Raw genomic sequence first — 20,741 nt, 5'->3', positions numbered from 1 at the left:
TATATTACTTAGAATTCTTAACCCTTAGAAGCCCAATGGGTTTATCATTTCCGTGACAGTAGTGACCCTAATGACCCCCTCTTTATTTCCAACCCTGAGGAGGGCCTATTTGACCTTGAGTCCAGAGATTTACTTTTACAGGCTACTCCTCCTAATTACAGGAACTTTAAGAATGTTATAGAGTTTAAGATGTTTAGAGATACCAGCGAGTTGGTGCACTCTGGCAGCTGTGAATAATAAGAGCTCATTCCAAACAAACAAAAAATCCCACAAGAGCCAATTCATTCCCCTCTCTCCTTTCTGCTGCATAAAATCTTCAATAAAAGTTTGCATTTTAACTAAGGTGTAGTTTCTGATCTCAGTTCCTATTTGATTTTGTCCTGTTACCTGAATCTTCTGTGTTGCCACTGGAACATTCGGGATGATGTCACTGTGAGCCCCCTTCATAGGTGGCCTCTTTCCTCTCCAGGGTGTCCCAAGACACCTCTCCGGGATTGGGGTCTGCTTCCATTGGGCAATGCAGAGAGTCTTTGGGAAAGGCCGCCAGGCCTCTGGGACCTAATCCAGAGTTTGGCACATTGGTGTGCACGGCACAGAGCAACACCCAGGAGCCTTCCATGGTGTTTTGCATTTGTCAAGGAGCTGATGCACCTCCTCAGGGTTCATAGGAAGTGCTGGCACCAGGTGTTCCGGACGTTATATTTGTCCATTATTTTTTAGCAACATCACACCAGGGACTGGATCCATAATATCCCACTGGGTCAGGGGTGGTGCCACTGGTTTCTGGGTGCAAGGTTACTTCACTCTTCTGGGTTAGGACACGGAGTCCGGGCGCAACTCACTGAGTCAGAGGTTGAAGGCAGAGGTCTCTCGTCCTGCTCACCTGCGGAATCCTGTCCTCACGTCCTTTAGCCCAGAGCCTCTCCTTGGACCATGACAATAGCCTTGCCATCCAATCCACCTCTTGGCCTCAAGGCATGGAGAACCCTCCCCACATTAATAGTCAACTAAGGCCGTTATAGTTAGTCATTAGACAGATGGCCTTGATCACACTGCTCTTGGGAGAGTGTTGGATTGTTATGGCAGCCGTGGTCTTTGGATCAACACCACAGGGAACACACGACAGAGGCGATAATAAGAGAAGCACATAGCAGCTTGCAACCCCCGCCAAGCAGTGGTCCTTCCCCAGATGGTGTTACTCACCTGAGTCAGATGGTTGTTAAGCAAGTTGCAGGTAAAGAGCATCACCCTTGGTTAATTCCAAGTGCAATCACGACACCAATTTATTGTGTTGATCTCAGCCTATCAATAATCAATGTTGTGGTTGCACCGGCCCTTGTGGTTCTTATTATGATCGCAAGACATCCTTCAGCAAAAATCTTCAGGAAACTTTGAAAAAAATAAAGGTTTATTATTTACAGGACCCCAGGACACCTGGGGCCACACAGCGAGGTCACAGGTAGAGAGAGTGAGAGAGAGAGAGAGAAAGAATGCATGGGCCTGGGTTCTGCTTTTCTTGGGGTTGAGGGTGGGAGCCCAGGGTTTCAAGGCCTCACTCTTTATTGGTGAATTTATTGATAAAACATAGGAATAGGAATGTAAAGCATGAGAAGAGGAAAAAACAAGTGGCCCAAACGGTCAGTTATCAAAATCAACCAGGATCCTCCAAACAGAGGAGCCTCCGAGAGGAAGCGGCCTGGCTCTCGCTAGTGTGGCCACGGTGCGTTTGCTGGAGACCTCCTGCAGGGGAGCAGATGCCCTCTCTGAGGGGGGTGCTTCAGTTAGGCTCTTGAATCACAAAGAAAAGCCAACCGCCAGGCTGCACAGCAGCCCTCTAACGATGGGGAACGTCTCTTCCTACTTTTCCATCCCAGGCCAGGCTCCCTGGAGAGCAGTGCCACTTCCCCTGCCAAGCGCTTGCCAGCAGGCTTCCTCACCATCCTGCCTCCTCCAGGCAGCCCGCCTGGAACAAGGCCTTCACAGGAGGCTGCCTCAGCCTACCTGCCCGTAAGATGGGGAACGCCTGCCTAGCAAAATCCTAATGGGGTCAAGACGATGGTCCGGCTCACCTCCCACAATGCACCAGATGCTTTTGAAACCACTGGTTGTCATGTATGAGATGTCTTCCCACGGCCCTCAGGAGGTCACCTCTCCAGTCTGGCCTCCTCAGAAGCCTCCTGTGGGGTCTTTTTCTCTCAGCAAGGATGCCCTCCACCCCCTGGTTTCTACCCTCCACGTCACAAGCATCACCCCTCCCATCTCCAATGCTGGTTCCACCAGCAGACACACCACCTGTGCCATCCCAGCAGTCTTTATCCTGGTGAAAGCATCTTAGGAAGCCTGGTGCAACAATGTCCTTCACATCTACCTGACAAAAGCCAGTTCCTCTCAACCTGATTAAACCTATGAATTTGGTATGTGAAAAGAATGCATTAAAATGGGTTTTCCAAGATGAAATTTCATCACTCCTCTCACTGTGACACAGCCTTTGTCAAGTATTTGGAAAATGAAAATAATTCCTATCAAACTCCAATGGTTATTATAAAAATGGAATAATGAAATGAGATCTAGTTAAAAATTAAAAGTTCGATATAAATACATTATTTTTAATACTGCTCTCTGAGGAAGGCAGAAGAACCGTTCACTTTTACTTATGGTACACTTGCTCATTGCTTGAAAATGTGTAATTGCTTTATGATGCTGATAAAACACAAACATTATATTTCAACAAGAGAGATTTAGGCAGCACCCAATGACAGCAACACCCTGCCCCTTGCTGGTGGTGTGTGCAGAAGTACTGCTGTGCATCGAGACCAGCCGGGGAGGCCTTCTGAGTGCAGAACAGTCCACCCCTAGCCTGAGTCAGCGGCCCCGGAGCCCTGCTGTCCACACCCTCAGCTTGGCATGGCTTTTCCCAATTCACTCTGTCCTGCATCTTCCCTTGATAAAGCTCACACGTTAGAGGTTTTCCCTTACTATATTATTTAGCTATTTTTATTGACATTAAATAATGTTAAATTAATTATTTTCTTAAAGTCACATTTGATGTAACGGGACTCAGGACTTACTCTGGAGAAAATTTATATAAAAATGAAAGCAATATATAACATAAACTAACATTTAGTATGAAAGTCATACACAAAACTGGCACGTTAAAAACAATAGAATCGGGGCTTCCCTGGTGGCACAGTGGTTGAGAGTCCGCCTGCTGATGCAGGGGACGCGGGTTCATGCCCCGGTCCGGGAAGATCCCACGTGCCGCAGAGCAGCTGGGCCCGTGAGCCATGGCCACTGGGCCTGCGCGTCCGGAGCCTGTGCTCTGCAACGGGAGAGGCCACAGCAGTGAGAGGCCCGCGTACCGCAAAAAAACAAAACAAAACAAAACAAAAAAACAGAATCTGGTGCACAGTTGGTGGGAATGTAAAATGGTACAGATGCTTTGAGGTTCCTCAAAAAATTAAACATAGAATTATCACATGATCCAGCAATTCCACTTCCAGGTATTTTTCCAAAAGAATTGGAAGCAAGGTCTTGAACAGATACTTGGAAACCTGTGCTCATCACAGTGCGGTCACAGCAGGACAGTGGCTGCGTCCTTTACTAGGACAGTTGCAGCAACATCTGCCTGAGTAGAGTCCTAGCCATTAGTTACTGCCAGGTCTGAGGACTCAGAGCTTGTTCCTTGCTCCAAATTCCACCCTTGACAAATAGCTAAAGTGTGGAAGCAATCCACGTGTCCATCAGTGCAACGGAATAGTGTTCAGACTTAAAAAGGAAGAAAATTCTCACACCTGTTACAACACCGATGGACCTTGAGCACATGATGCTCCATAGAAAGCCAGTCACAAAGGACAAATACTGTGTGCTTCCACTTATACGAGGTCCCTGGAGGAGCCACGTGATGTAGAACGGTAGGAAGAGGAATGGTGGGCGCCAGGGCTGGGACGGGGAGGGGAAGTTGGGATTTAACGGTGACCGGATATCAGTTTTGCAAGAGGAGAAAGTTCTGGAGATGGATGTTAGTGATGGTTGCACAGCAATGAGACTGTAGCTAATACCACTGAACTGTACACTTAAAGATGGTGTTTTCTATTTTATGTGTATTTTACCAGAATTAAGAATAATATTGCAAAAATTTCTAAATTTTAATGATGTAACTGAACTTAAGACTATTAAATAAGGTTCTATGGGCTCACTTGCCCATAGAACGCTCCATTGACCTATTTTAAACTAGTTTTAAGTGAAATTTACTTTAACAAAGAAGAACAGTATGATTACTATAAATGGATAAAAATGTCTGGATAACTGCAAATGTTAGAAAAATTAAAATTAGTTATGCTAAAATTTTGCTTCTCGTTCTGCAAGAAGTGTGGATATCTATGGTCAGTGTTTGGAATCGCAGTGAGGAGCTCAGGAATCCAGCCCCAGACATTTCTGAGGGGCTGGAGGATCATGTCTCTGGGGAGCAAGGGGAGTAGGGGTAGTTGGGGCGCTCAGAGGGGTCCAGATGGGGCAGGAAACACTAGATCTTCACAGGGTGTTTCCATGTGGATGGCCTCCCGTGTTGTTGGTCATTTGTACCTGGAATTGCTCTAGAAGCATCCTGACTCTTCTGGGATCTGAGAAAGACTTGGTTGTGGGACCTCTGGAGGCAGATACATCTCTGAGGAACTTGTGTTGGGGCGACTGGACCCTGTCCCCACTGGACGGTCATCCACAGCAGCAGGGGGAGGCCCGGAAGCTAAGGTGTGTGAGATGGAGGCCCCGGGCAAAGGCCAGTTCACCCAGTAAAACTAGGGCACATCAACCAGAAGGCCTGGGGTTAGGACCACCACAGCTGTGTTCCCACCGCCCCAAAGTGAACTCTCCCCCCTCCCTCCCAACCTCTGTCTCTGTCTCTGTCCCTCTGTCTGTGTCTGTCTCTCTCTCCCCCTTCCCTCTCTCTCTGCAAAGTCTAAGTTGTGAAACAAATACTAGGTTATTTCTTATTGAAGAACTTTCTATTTTAACTTTCCTAAACTCTGGGCACAAGTGCTCGAGGCCATTTCCATTCTTCCAGGGCAGGGATTCCTTCTGCGGCGTGGGCAGGCCACGGATATGAGGGCAGCATAGACGCGGCCGGCCGCTCACAGGACGAGCACCCACACACAGGCCCCATGCGGGCCCCCGGCGGCCTCCAGCCCACAGGCCGGCGTCATTCTGCCTGAAACAGCTGAAGCTTGCCGCCCAAGGTGGCTGTGACAGGCTGCGATGGAAAATAAAACACGTGTGGTTTCGATCACCTTTTATTAACTGAGAAACCTATGGGGAGAGTAAGCTTAAGGGGTACGTTTTCCTTATTGCAATTTTCTAGACCACAGAGCAAAACGCATTAAAAATAGTAAGATCTATATATAGAACAGGTGCTATGCTTACACGTGATTAATCCAAACTGCATTTTGTTGCTATTCTAATATTTGTCACTGCCGAGCTCAGAATCAATCCGTCTACACCGCCCAAAGGGGACAAGGGGTCCTTTCTAAACGTCCCACGGTCCCAAACAACCATGAGAGCTCAGGGACCAGACGCACCACATTGGATCCACGGTCACTGGGACGGGGCCTCCCGTGCAGGGGGCCCGGGACACCGTGGGCCGGGACCCTCCCTGCACCCACTGCTGCCCAGCGGGCACGGGTGGGGCGGCTGGGTCAGGCCCAAGCGCCAGGGTGCCTGGCCAACCCTCCCTCCCACTCGCTCCCCGGGCCGCGTGGTGGGGCGGCTGCGGTGGCACCAGCCCCGCAAGGCACGGGCTGCGTCTCCGGGAGAGAATTCGGGAGAGGCCCGCAAGCCTCCGGCCCCAGGCTTATGGGCGCCGGCTGCCCTCACAGAGCACCGTACACCGGGGGGCTTAACAACACATCTGGAGGCTGAATCCAAGGGCAGGGTGTCAGCTCTGGTGAGGCCACTCCCCGGTCATAGGCTGCGCTCTCGCCATATGCGCACGTGGCCTTTCGCCCCTTGGGCACGTGGAGGGCGCTCTTCCTCTTAGACAGCTGCCAGTCCTAGGGCCGATTCAACTCTTCGTCCAAATACGGCCACTGAGGCGTCAGGCCTTCACCACGTGAACTGGGGGCAGGGAGGTGGCGGGACAACACGGCCCCAGGTGAGCCTGCCTCCCATCCGCTTTCTCGGCCGTAAGGCTGCTTTCCATTCTCCGTCTCCCGACTCCCGTGTCTAACCGGCCTGACCTCAGATGGGGAAATGAGTGCTGTGTACTGACCCGGGACCCCAGCCTGTGCTGACCTGGCCATAACCTTGGTAGGAACTGGGACCCAGACCGTGTGGGGCTGGGTCCCTGCAGAGCCGGCGCCAGGGTCCTGGGCTTCACTAAGGGCGCCACCGGGGACTGGACCTGCCGGTCACAGCAGGACAGTGGCTGCGTCCTTTACTAGGACAGTTGCAGCAACATCTGCCTGAGTAGAGTCCTAGCCATTAGTTACTGCCAGGTCTGAGGACTCAGAGCTTGTTCCTTGCTCCAAATTCCACCCTTGACTCCGGGTCCTGAGGGGCTGCGCTGAGTTCACAGTCACCTTCGCAAGGTCCCAGGTTGGCTTAAATGTTCTAATCACACCAGCACTGGGCAGGCTTACCTCAGAGACCCCCAGCTATCTCTTTTCCCCAAAGAGTAGTGGATTTAAAAAAAAAAAAAAACAGGATGGGGGCTGTTTTCATCAACTTGATTAAAAAACAAATAAATGAAGTGATTTTTCCTTCTAAAGGCTAAGGAAGCACTGGAAGTCCGTAGTTTGAACACTCTGTCAGCGGAAAGAGATCTCCGTAGCAGGGCCAGAGGGGCCTGAAAAACATGCTCTGAACCTGCCCTTTGCCAAGCGCCTCGACAGAACTACTCTAACATCAGTGACCTTAGCCTTGTCCAGTCAACGGTCATTTCCGCGTGCATGACGCATAGGGCTGCCACTCTGACGTTTTTAGGTGCCTCACAGTGACCTCTGATCTGCACTGAAATTCTATATTTAAAATGTTACGCTATCTATGGCCAGTTGGATGTCACAGTATAACTTCAAATCCAGTTAACTCACACTCATCCTACTGTGATGCCCATCTGTCAAACGATATAAAATCTGGATGACGCTTTGAACCTTCCCTCTATTCAAACGACACACTGAGCATCTAACCATCACTGCCTCTCCTTCCAATACCTGTCGTCGTCGCCTGCTCCCACCTTCAGACGGCCACTGTGCTAGGCTGGGTCCTGGTCCCTCACACTGGAATCACCCGACCTGCGCCTCAGCTTTTGTCCTCATCCACCCACCCTCCTTCTAGCCCATCTCGCAAACGTCCGCCAATACATCTTCCTAAGTCGCTTCAATACTCCCTTCAGTATTACGGTCAAGAATTTAAACAAAATCCGTTAGCTGTCTCAAGGTCAGGTTGACTTTGATCTTGGGTCCAGTGTTCCTCGTGTCTGCACCTGTGTAATAAACACTGTGTCTGCTGTGGTGGGGGCAGATGGACCTTCAGAGTTCCCGCAGTCACATGGGGTGCGGGAACTGCATAGAAACCCGCACGCTCTGGCTCTGGGCCCAGGGGTGCTTTGGAGATGGTGATATGGCCCAGCCCAGGGGCCCTGAGTGGGCTGGTGCCAGGAAACAACGGGAGGCCTCTGCACGGATGGGCCACCAGCAGGGGCTTGACCCACTGCTCTAGCTCACTGTGCGTCCTCCAGACACTTACAAACACCCTGTCTTGGCCAGTTCAGGCCTTAAACAAAGCACCAAATGCCGGGCAGTGTATGAACAACCGACATTGATTTCTCACAGTCTGGAGGCTGGAAGATCAAGGCCTGGTGATTGTAATGACCTGATATGATAAACTGATGCTGACAGTGCAGATTTGGGCCCAAGGATGCGTACTGTTCTAGAAGGAGAACTTAGTTCTTATTTCAAATAAAAGGCTAAAAGAGAGATTTCACACTGGGGCAGAATTGCACTCATTCACAAGATCCAAAATAATTTTATACTCATGGGCATGGGTCACATTTATTTTAAAATTTCTCTTGAATTGGATTATATCAGAGACAATGATGATAAAGCACACACAACCAGGATAAAAAAAAATAGCTCCATCTGCAAAACACTGCTACAAATCTCATGCTAACAACATCTTAGAACATTAATAACCCTTTCTTAGAACGGATCTTGAAACAACATAAACAATTTTCAGATAGCAGTAGCACTTCTATTTCCAAACTCTTGAACCACTAAGAAAAGAGAAAAGCAGCAAAATCCAGTGGGTAGAGGCAGTAGATCTTATTCACATGGATTTTGTTCGAATTTGGCCAGGAATTAACCTCAGAATGTCAGGTCTCCCTTGATATACTTGGAATATACACTGTACGACCCCCAGTGACTGCATTGGTCCCTGTGGAGCAGGTGTCACTTGGTGGCTGAAGAGAGAAAAGGAGGCAGCAGGGCAGATGCGGGAGCATCATGGAAAACGGAGCTGTAGGAAGACAGCGAATGACTTAGCTCTAGAAGACGCTTTTTTAAAGACGTATAGACATGACCTGAGTCCCTTTGGAGCCAGGTATCAAAGTGCAACCCAGAATCAAGAAAAGGAAAACTCTCCCAATTCATCTGCAGGGAGGACTGGAAAGTCACTGTGAGAACTCAGAGGGGGACATGAATGACTCCTTTGGTTGCAAGGGACAGAAACCCAACTTGGACTAGCTTAACAGAAGGCATTTTATTATGTGTTATGGGAATATCAAAAGAAGCAAAGAACAAAATGGATTTTGGAGTCAGGAAAGGCTAAAGCCATAGACTTAACTGTCAGCAGGACTCTGTCCTCATCACCTGTGTCTGCTCCTTGATACATGAATTCCTTATTCTTCTTTCCCTTTGGAAACCATGTCTTCCTAATTCTCTGGTCCACATGGCCGGAAGAAAACAAAACAAACAACAGAAATCTACATCACTTAACCTACCAGGTTTCAGCTCTGCCACTGCTTCCTCTCAGCTTCAGTTTCAAAATTTGACCTGAGTGGGATTGTGTGTTCAGCGACTTGATGCACCTATGATAACCATATGGTAGAAAGTTCCCAGAACAGTGGGGAGGCTAAAAGACAAGCTACGAGGGACAGGGTTGACACCATTCCTGAAATGAGATTAGGATACCCAACTGAAGCAGGGTTATTGATTCCACTAGCAAACTCTAGGGCAGTTAGTGTGAAGATTACAACAATTCCAGGGTTTGCCCAGGATGCATGAATGTATATAGTTGAGCAGGCAAGAAAACAAGGGCAAAAATGAAAAAGAGACAGTGTGGTAAGCTTACGAGGCACACTCTGTCAGCCTCAGGAAATCACTGGCTTCTGTTTTAAGAAGGGGAGGGACACAGGCTTTACTGGCCATGTGGACACAGAAGGCAAGGGCCTGGGATCTCAGGAAGGGAGCTGGGACTGAGGAAGCCACACAAAGCCGGAAGGTTCATGTGTCTAAAGTTGAGTGAAGCGTGGACTAGAAAGACCACCCGATGCCCAGGAGACAAGGCTACCTTAGCTTGAGGTGAGGAAATTGCCTCCAAAATCCATAAGCACAGGGCTGCTCTTGCAGTTTTAACTTATGCTACATGAAACAAGAATATCCAAGCCAAGGAGCTCACAAAAACAAAAAAATGTGGTCTTGGCCAGGAAGACTCCCAGAGCACCTCACAGAGCAAGCCAAGACCCTCCTCAATCATTCCTTCAACTAAAGCCATGCAGGACCCTCACGATAAACTCTGATCATCGTCATCTTTGAATATTTCCCCATGAAGTAGAGTTGGTGGATACAATTATCAGCAGAAATGGAGTACAAAAACTTTAGACAATAGAGCCATATCATATACAGTCTTTAAATCAATTGTTTAAAATGACTAGAAATGTAATAAGAGTATAGGCACCATAATAAAAAATGGAAAGATTGAAAAGAACCAAAGTGAAACTAGAAATAAGAGTAGTTACTGAACATAAAGAGTCAATTGATGGGTGAAGAGCTGAAGAGCTGATTAGAAACAGCTGAAGATAGGATTAGTGAACTGGAAAACAGATATGAAGAAATCATCCAGAATGTAGCTCATAGAGTTGAAAGGATGAAAAATGTGAAAGAGAGTTTAGATGACAGACTAAGTCTAATATTCATTTAATAGGAATTCCAGAAGAAGAGAAATCCAAGAAAATGTAGAAGAGGGACTATTTGAGGGGATATTAGCTAGAAATAACCAGAAGTAGGGGGAAATTTAATTGTCATTGATGGAACAAAATGAGTTCTAGAAAAGTTAAATAATAATAAACCCATACTTTATACTAAGTCTCCAGGATGGTACACACAATAATCTTTCTCAATTGGTGGGCTTCATTATGAACCTTTATCACATGGTGGTGGGCTCCAGGTAAATACCAGTGCCCATGTCCACTCCTAGAGACTTGGGTTCATTTAGGGTGGGGTGAGGCAAAAACAGGAACACCAAAACACAGGCCCCAAGTGACTCTGAGATGCAGCAAGAATCCAGGTCCACTTTTTCACATATTACTCATTTGTAAGTACTACTGTCAGCTACTGGCCATTAACTTTGTCATGGTGTTCGTCACTGAAAATAGATCTTTAACTCTGATGAAAATAAATTCACCCAAGTTTTTTTTGTCTAGTGTTTTATACTTTCCAAATTTTGTCTAAAAAGTCTTTCCCCAAACTACCACTGGCATTTTTCACAGAACTAGAACAAAAAATTTCACAATTTATATGGAAATACAAAAGACCCTGAATAGACAAAGCAATCTTGAGAACAAAAAATGGAGCTGGAGGAATCAGGCTCCCTGACTTCAGACTATACTACAAAGCTACAGTAATCAAAACAGTATGGTACTGGCACAAAAACAGAAAGATAGATCAATGGAACAGGATAGAAAGCCCAGAGATAAACCCACGCACCTTATCTTTGATAAAGGAGGCAGGAATGTACAATGGAGAAAGGACAGCCTCTTCAATAAGTGGTGCGGGGAAAACTGGACAGGTACTTGTAAAAGTATGAGATTAGAACACTCCCTAACACCATACACAAAAATAAGCTCAAAATGGATTAAAGACCTAAATGTAAGGCCAGAAACTCTCGAACTCTTAGAGGAAAACATAGACAGAACACTCTATGACATAAATCACAGCAAGATCCTTTTTGACCCACCTCCTAGGGAAATGGAAATAAAAACAAAAATAAACAAATGGGACCTAATGAAACTTCAAAGCTTTTGCACAGCAAAGAAAACCGTAAACAAGACCAAAAGACAACCCTCAGAATGGGAGAAAGTATTTGCAAATGAAGCAACTGACAAAGGATTAATCTCCAAAATTTACAAGCAGCTCTTGCAGCTCAATAACAAAAAAACAAACAACCCAATCCAAAAATGGGCAGAAGACCTAAATAGACATTTCTCCAAAGAAGATATACAGACTGCCAACAAACACATGAAAGCATGCTCAACATCACTAATCATCAGAGAAATGCAAATTAAAACTACAATGAGATATCATCTCACACCGGTCAGAATGGCCATTATCAAAAAGTCTAGAAACAATAAATGCTGGAGAGGGTGTGGAGAAAAGGGAACACTCTTGCACTGCTGGTGGGAATGTGAATTGGTACAGCCACTATGGAGAACAGTATGGAGGTTCCTTTAAAAACTACAAATAGAACTACCATATGACCCAGCAATCCCACTACTGGGCATATACCCTGAGGAAACCAAAATTCAAAAAGAGTCATGTACCAAAATGTTCATTGCAGCTCTGTTTACAATAGCCCGGAGATGGAAACAACCTAAGTGTCCATCATCGGATGAATGGATAAAGAAGATGTGGCACATATATACAATGGAATATTACTCAGCAATAAAAAGAAACGAAATTGAGTTATTTGTAGTGAGGTGGATGGACCTAGAGTCTGTCATACAGAGTGAAGTAAGTCAGAAAGAGAAAGACAAATACCGTATGCTAACACACATATGTGGAATTTAAGGAAAAAAAATGTCATGAAGAACCCAGGGGTAAGACCAGAATAAAGACACAGACCTACTAGAGAATGGACTTGAGGATATGGGGAGGGGGAAGGGTGAGCTGTGACAAAGCGAGAGAGAGGCATGGACATATATACACTACCAAACGTAAAATAGATAGCTAGTGGGAAGCAGCCGCATAGCACAGGGACATCAGCTCGGTGCTTTGTGACCACCTGGATGGGTGGGATAGGGAGGGTGCGGGGAGGGAGACGCAAGAGGGAGGAGATATGGGAACATATGTATATGTATAACTGATTCACTTTGTTGTAAAGCAGAAACTAACACACCATTGTAAAGCAATTATACTCCAATAAAGATGTAAAAAAAAAAAAGTCTTTCCCAAGCATAGGTCACAAAGTTACTTTCCTATAATTTATTCTACTTACTTACAGTTTTACCTTTCAAACTTAGATATTAGCGTTATCAGATGTATGCATTTTTCAATAGAAATACAGTTTTATTTCTTTTCAAAATAGAGAGCTAATTTTTCCTAAACATTGTACCAAATAATCTCTCTTTTCCCTCTTGTTTTGTGGTGCCATATTTAATAAATATTAAATCCACAAATATCTCTGAATTCTCTACTGTATTCCTCTGGCTTTATTTCGGTTATTGAACCAATAACATATTGCTTTCATTTCTGTGGTTTTGACGTAGTTCTCATTATCTAATAGGGAAAATATGAAGTTGACTGAGCTTTTATGGGTCTTTTTTCTCCAATATATGTTTTTTGGAACAAGCTTATTGAGTGCTACTGGAATTTTGATTGAGATTGCAATAAATTTATAAAATAGTGAAGAACTGGCATCCTTATAGTATTAGGCTGTAATTTAAATTATAGAAGGATGGGGAATACTATTTAGATCTTCTATGTAGTCTATTAGAGTTTTAAAATTTGCTCCATGGTCATTTTTTATTTGTTTTTTGTAGTTCAGCTCCTAGATAGTTTCAAGAGTTATTTGGTATTATGAAGGAAATCTTATTTTTAAGTTTTGTTACTTACTATTGGTGTACTGGTAATTGTAACTAGTTATTACATGCAACAACCTTGCTGAATCATATTAGTTCTAATAGCTTAATGATTCTATTAGTTTTTCCAGTTGAATGACTCAAATCATCTGCAACTAATGAGAGCTTTGTCTTTCCTCTTTCAAGCCCTTTCACTCTCATTTATTTGTCTTTCCTTGTTCTATAGGCCAAGATCCCCAGTATTATGTGAAAAGGAGCTGTCAGAATAGTTACCCTTGTCATGTGCCTGATTGTAAGGAGAGTGCTTGTAAAATTTGTCCATTATGTAAAGTATTTGCTCTAAAATTTGGCATATAATTTGGCATATAAGGAAACTCTCCTTTCCATTCCTACATTGCTAGATTTCCTTTTAATTTTAAACAGTAGTGGATGTAAATGCTTCTTCTGTGTCTACTGAGATAATACAAAATATTTTCTCTTATCCAAGTAGTGAGTTAAGTCATTAGATCCTCTGATGTTGAAACGATCCTGCATTTGGGGATAACTATCAATCAGGATGTATTTTTAAGTGCACAGTTGAATGCAGTGGGCCATGGTTTCCTAGGGATTCACACAGGTCTATCCATAACTGAAATGGGCCCATAATCACTTTTTGCTTTATATTCAGCTGGTGCTAGAATAGAAAATGCCCTACCCTCATCGTGAAGCAAGTGGAATTCTCATACATTCCCAGCTGCTGGGAACACAGAATTGCATGGTCGTGTGGAAAATGGCTTGGAAGTTTCCTATAAAGCAAAACGTATATTAATATGTGAGCCAGAGACCCCAGATGGAAGTGTGTAGCCAAGGAAAATGAAAACGTATGTTGGCACAAAGAGCTGTTCGTGGATGTTTCTGTAGCTAAATTCATAACAGGCTAAAATTCAGGCAACCAGAACATCCACAACTGGTGACTGTTTACCCCAAGTGTGATAACCATGCAATGGAGCAAACTGCTGGCAGGTGCAACAATATGAGAAAGTCCCAGAAAGCATTAGGCTACACGGAAGAATGCACACACCAAACACACACCGTATTATCCAGCTTATAGGGCTTCCTGAAAAGACACGCAGGGACAGAAATCAAATGTGGCCAGAGCGGGAAGAGGGAATTGACTGCAAAGGGGCTCAGGAGACCTTGGGTGAGAGGAATGTTCCTCAACCCCATTGTGGTGGGACCTGGGAGAGTGGGACGGTCTCTACCGAGATCGTGGTGGGACCTGGGGGAGGGAGATATTCTCTAGGTGTTTTAATGCCCAAAGCATAAAAAGAGACCTCTTTTCTATATCACACACCTTATGTGCATACAATGGAGCAATCCTGAAAAAATAAATAATAACCAGATGGGTTTTATTCTAACAGTAACAGAAGAATACACCAAAACTAGGCAAGCACTGTAGGTTCTAAGTCCAGACTTGGTCACACTCGGTACACATCTAACTTGTAAATCTGTTGCTAACAGCTCAGGTTGCTAAAGCGCTAAACGTTTCTGTTCGTTGCTTTCCTCATAATCGTGAAACATCGCGCACAGCCTCCATCTGCCTCGATTTCCGCCATTAGGGAGACAAGTGTTTAAATGTGTCCTTTGTGTCAGTGTTTCCACAAGCTCTGAGGCCCGTTTCTTCATTCAGTCAGAGCCATCTTCCAAGTTTGCAACAAGAGGGGCGAGTCAAACAGCTCTGCCTACTATATTTTATTGTCTAAACAGGTCTGAAAATAGCTGCTTTTCTCTAAACACAAGTTTCTCTAGAACCTTCGTACTTTCCTTGTCCCCCATACAAAAATGTACGGTCCACTGTTGGTAGTAGGTGGCAGAGCACAGGCGCCGGGCACAGGTCGGGTCAGGCTGTGGGGTTCGAACCTCGAGCTGCCCTTCAGCAGCCGTGTCCTCTCAGTGAAGTTACACGAGATCATCTGCCTCAATGTTTTCATCCATAAAATCGGGACAAAGTTACCTAACCTCTTCTGCCTCAACTTCTTTATCTATAAAACGGGGATGAGAACAGCATCTACTTCAGGGGATCTGAGAACTAAGTTAACATCAATAAAGTCTTAGAACAGTACTTGGCATATAGTAAAGACTATTATTTTATCATCTAAATATCGCCCTCCTCTGTGACAGCCAGGAATATCTCCTGCATTTTGGTTAGAATGTGAGAAGGTGCCATGATGTGTAAGTGAGCTCCACGTGCAAACTAAGGAAAGCATTTCAGAGAGAGAAGGGGCACCGGCTTGAAGACAGCAGGGAAAGCCTGGCTTGGCTGGACAGCAACCCTCAATCCTTGGCTGACCCGTCAGGAGCCGGACAGGGCCTTCTGGCCTTTGCCTGCTGTGAGAGCTGCCACCCCCAGAAAATAGGACCGACTTGCTTGTGAAGGGTGGTAAACCCCATGAGCGAGGTCCTAGGTCAACAAGGAACGAGGAGAAAGTGAGTAACAAGAAGTAACCAAACGTAAGCCATAACCGTCATGCGAATAAAATCCGAACATTTCCAATGCACTATTTTTCCTGCATGAATCCAGCATAAGATACAATGTTTTTCTAATTTGGCCTGTGGGGTTATCTACAAACCATCCTTTCACTAGATGTCTTTCCTAAATGTAAGTAAATCCCCAAACTCAGAGCATCCTTGCAAAACAAACAAACAAAAGCAAAGAAACAAAACAAACAAAAGCAAAGAAACAAAAAAAAAGAACAAGAAAAATCATCGCATTTACTCTGAGCAGTGAGCATGAGTAAATCTCTATTTCAATCCTGCTTAGTAGGTTAGAGTTAAGGGCAATTAATGAAAAATGCTGTAAAAGAAGCATGTTTAGTCTTATTTGCTTAAAACTATTTGATTTGAAAATCGTCCCAATAGCTGAACACTTTCACACCCAGAGACCCATGACTCCATGCTCTCCGGAAAACCCATCTACCCCTCCCAGGCAGAGGTGACGAGGAGATCACGGGAACGCCAGATGGGAAATCCACCTTCCACACGTCCTGTGACGTGGTGGCGTCCCTGATCGTTAACGCCACCGCTAACAGCATGGACGCAAAGGGAGAGAAAGCCCCTATACGTTGCTGGCGTGAAGGGAGAAAGGCATGTCAGACCTGGGTTCCTGCCTAATTGAAACACAAGGCATATCTGTGCCAAGACGAATCAGCTGCCAGACTCTCCGGCACAGCTGTTGTTTGTCTTGGGCCTGGTAAGAATTTGCGTTGCTCACATGCTTTGGGAGACCGTGTGGTAGATGAGGGGGCAGGTCTGAAATCTCCATGAAAAACTTACTGTTCAGCCTTGCCCATCAAAAGAAGAAACTTAAAATGAAAACAGACTTTCAAATGTTCTCTAAAGCAGAATTTTAAGATTATATTCAATGCTGTTCTTATGCAGTTACTTCAAACAGGACAGTGAGTAGAAAAGGAGAAATAGCAGTATGAGAATTAGCTCTCTTTATGGGGACAGTATGATGGGTTGGGTTTGATCTTTTTTAATCCACTATTAAAACCCCCTTATCCTATTACATTTCTATATTTTGTTTGGTAGCCAGCATGAAAACAAAAGGAGAGCTCTCCAACTCTCTTTCCCCTTTTTTAACCTGGCACAAAACTTTAGAGGATAGCATGGAATCAAATCGTAAGAAGACCAAGGATAAAGCAACCTAAACGTCCATCGACAGATGAACGGATAAAGAAGATGTGGTATGAATGTACAATGGAATACTACTCAGCCATACAAAAGAACAAAATAATGCCATTTGCAGCAACATGGATGGACCTAGAGATTATCATACTAAGCGAAGTAAGTCAGACAGAAGAAGACAAATATCATATGATTTCACTTATATGTGGAATCTAAAAAAAAAATGATATAAATGAACTTACAAAACAGAAACAGACACAGATACAGAGAACAAACTTATGGTTACCAAAGGGGAATGCGAGGGTAGATAAATTAGAAGTTTGGGATTAACAGATACACACTACTTGTGTGTATATATACATAAAATAAACAACAAGGACCTACTGTATAGCACAGGGAACTATATTCAATATCTTGTTAAAAAAAAAAAAAGCAAGGATTTCCCTGTGATTGAGGCAGAAATAGTGCAGACTCACAGGCAAGTGGACCAGTTACCAGTTATGGAACCTCTGGTAAATTATCCAGCCTCTCTGTACCTCAGTTTTATCATCTGTCAAGTGGGGTCAGTACTGTAACTGTGTTCCAGATTGGGGATTGAGGTACACATATGGCAAGTACTAATATAGGTGCAAACTAACGTATGTAACACCTCCACAGCAGAAACCTTTAACAGTATCTCCACACAGGTGCTTTGCCTTGACAGAGGCAGTTAAGTGCAAGGATTTAGTTTGGATTAAAAGCTAAAACTAGCTTATATTTGAGAGTGTTAGTTTCACAGGCCATCACAGCAGAGAAAAGCTGGAGAAGGCACCGCACCACTGTTCCCCCGTTGCAGCCTGGATGGTCACCTGTTTCGTTTTACAGATTTCAGAAAAGAAAGTCCCACGCTGTAGCATCGCGCATCTCCACGGTATGTAACCTGTCTCTCCCACAGGGCACCGGTCAGATCATGCCCGTCGCAGCCCGTTGTCTGATCATCCAGGCCTCATGGGGGGTCCTTGGCTATTACTCAGATCCCACTCGTGGTCAGTTAACTCAGAGCTTCCGGGATGGGTCTGGGTACCATGGTTTCTGAAATCTCTCCAGACGGTCCCACCATGGGCCAAGGCTAAGCTCTCCAAAGACTTAAATTCTATAATTTAATTACTTCTCGAAGTCTCTAATCCAGGGTAAATATTTCCACGTCGTTTAAGTTTGCTGAAGTCTGACATGTGGAAATATTTTGTGGTTGTCCTTCTGGCTTTGCCCGTGAGCCGTTCCTGTAACTCAGCTCCACCAGCCCCGGCCCAGCTCGGGTCTCTGCCCTGTGCTCTGCGGGAGGTGGCTCTGGGCCTGGGTGGGATTTGGATGGAGACACAGGGGTCTGCCCTGGCTAGACTCCCCCGGACGGCTCAGCACTGAGCCACTAACCCAGGGAGGCGTTCACTGTGGAACAGCCCATCCTCCACACAGAGGCTTCAGGATGAGCGGGGGGGCAGGGTCACCCAGCCATCGGGGACGCCACGGGACATTTCCTCCGCACAGAGGCTTCCAGCAGCTGTGTCCTTCCTACCCAAAAACTTCCTGCGTCGTTATTAGAGGTAGTTTGACCCATGTGCCCTGGACTCCTGCAGGGCAGGTAAGGCCAGGAACTGGCTGCTCTCCACCCGGGAGCAGACAGGCCCTGGGGAGGCGAGGGTTACTTAACAGGTCTGCTTGTCTCCAGGAGGCTGTGGGAGTCTGCAGGGTGAGGCCCAGGGAATGAATCCCTGCTGCTCAGGGTCAGCGTGGAGATCTGGCTGTGTCGGGGGTGGGATCTGGGTGTCGGGGGGGATCTGGGTGTGGAGGGGGTCTGAGTGCAGGAAGGGGTCTGGGTGAAGGAAGGGGTCTGGGGGGCAGGTGGCCGGGGGCAGGAAGGGGTCTGGGGGGGTGGCCGGGAGCAGGAAGGGGTCTGGGGGGTGCCGTGGGCAGGAAGGGGTCTGGCGGGGCGGTCGGGGGCAGGGAGCTTTTCCGACTCCCAGCGCTGCCTCCTCAGGGCTGGGAATGGGTGTGCAGTGCTTCCCACTTGAAAGGAAAGGATCCACAGACCTGCCAGAGTCCACTCACGGGCCGGCGTGGGACTCCCGGTTCTGCAGCTTCCATGCAGATAGAAGTGAGATGCTGGACCAGACACCATCCCAAGGGCTGCTCTCCCCACACCTCACACTCCGCAGACGCAGCCCACTTGGCATTCCAGACTCCAGCTCAGAAGGGCAGAATCTGTGCTTCAAATAACTAGAAGAACGTGCGGTATTTCTACTTATCCAATATCTCTAAAGAACCAGCGACTCTCTTCATGGCCTGGAAATCTCCAGAGTGAAGCATTGTAACCTTGACCTGCCTAAAGCTTCACCTGTGTTGATGACAGGGCCCAAGTTCAGGAGCTGAACTTCCAAGTGGATAATCAACTTTATGGGCTAGTTTAAACTATCCGTATATCACTGACCACACACACACACACACACACACACACACACACACACACACACACAATGTACTGCTGCATAAAAAGAACTGGACTGAGATAATCACTCACATATTTTATCGAGTAGAGACCCTTCTCACTGTTACAGAACCCAAGAAGTTTTTCTGAAGGAGAAAAAAGTTACTGAACAGTGTGTGGGAATTTCAGGTCCCTGGGAAATGGATGACGTCGGTTTGCAGCCATCACCTGAGAATGAACCGACCAAGGGAGAAGGTGGCCATTTCCTCAACAATAACGCCCAAAATTTTCATAGGTTTTCACAGACTAAGTGAAGTCAAGTTTATGGCAATGAATCTGGAGATTGCCTATTTTGGGGGTAGGGTGAGGGTGAGATTACTTAGGAATTGTTTTCTAAGTTTGCAGACTACATCTGAAGTGTGAAATCCCGAATTCCTAACCTCTCTTACAGTTCTATTATTCAATATCTAAATGAAACTTCTAGTTAAGATCAAGTTTTTAATTAAAGCTTTGAAGCACCTCCTTTATTTCAAACATATAGAAAACTATATATAAAATATAACGAGAGAAAAATAAACTGTCATAGCTAGGCTCCAAACAAGGCAGTTCTTCCATGAGCAGAAATGAAACAGAAACACAAGCTTATGCCTTGAGCTCCCGGCTTCGGGCAGGGAGTGAGTCTCCACAAAAAGACTGGAGCCCAGGAATGGTGGGGACTCCCGGGTTCCTGAAGGGAGGCTGACATTTACACTAGGACCTGGTGCTGCAGTTTGAGCTAAACACATGCCTAACGGAGACCCAGAGTCGTCAAGGGAGAAGACCCTGACATAAGCTGCCCGATGACCAGAACTGGGGTCTTCCTGTCACGGGTTCAGCGCTTGTGTACCAACCAACTTGGAAAGAAGCAATTGCAAAAACCAAATTCAGGGAGAGAGCAGTGGAGAAAGAGGAAGGGAAAGACCAAGCATGTTTCTTGACCAAAAATAAATCTGTAAATTAAAATCATAAAAACACATTTAAATTGAATGCTAAGACAGATAACCAAATAACAGCTGGAAGATAACTGCATTCCAGGTCAATCTGAAATAAAAAACATAGTCTGAAGAGTAATTGAAAATAAGTTATGCTTATAATCCCCAAAGAGATGAATGAACTATAGCCAAACGTAAAGAAAGAAATTATTTTACAAACTGCAGCAAAGTGTAAGAAGGTGGGTACATAAAAGAACATACCGGAAATTTAAAAATGGATATTAAAAAAGTGGCAGAACATTTCCTGCAAGGACGAAACACATTTGAAAGAAGTTGGTTGGAATATAATATTGAGGAATCACCCAAAATTCAGCTTAGAGAGACAAATTGATTTTAAAATATAAAAGATCAGCTAAGAGCCATGGATGATACTTTAAGGGTTTCAGAAATATATCTAGGGCTTCCCTGGTGGCGCAGTGGTTGAGAGTCCGCCTGCCGATGCAGGGGACGCGGGTTCGTGCCCCGGTCCGGGAAGATCCCACATGCCACGGAGCGGCTGGGCCCGTGAGCCATGGCCGCTGAG

General features: G+C 45.6%; 1 long non-coding RNA gene across 4 annotated transcripts in view; it reads right to left on the bottom strand.

Annotated features, from left to right (window-relative positions):
• LOC113606579 (uncharacterized) overlaps window positions 1–20,741 on the bottom strand; it is a 97,381-nt gene that overhangs the window by 40,032 nt on the left and 36,608 nt on the right. For 2 of the 4 annotated variants that reach the window (XR_003427610.1, XR_003427613.1), the window contains one exon: window positions 1,204–1,389. This is a non-coding gene — a long non-coding RNA (uncharacterized LOC113606579). Of the gene's footprint in view, window positions 1–387; window positions 546–1,203; window positions 3,225–20,741 lie in introns of those variants that run through there. The other 2 variants (XR_003427609.1, XR_003427614.1) reach the window with 2 other exon arrangements.

This window comes from Aethalodelphis obliquidens, unplaced genomic scaffold (genome assembly GCF_003676395.1).
Source record: "Aethalodelphis obliquidens isolate GAN/ISIS:26980383/991018 unplaced genomic scaffold, ASM367639v1 scaffold3, whole genome shotgun sequence".
In the NCBI taxonomy this organism is placed as follows: Eukaryota; Metazoa; Chordata; class Mammalia; order Artiodactyla; family Delphinidae; genus Aethalodelphis; species Aethalodelphis obliquidens.
Note: the sequence above shows the minus strand (reverse complement) of the source record. Positions and strands in the feature narration are given on the sequence as shown.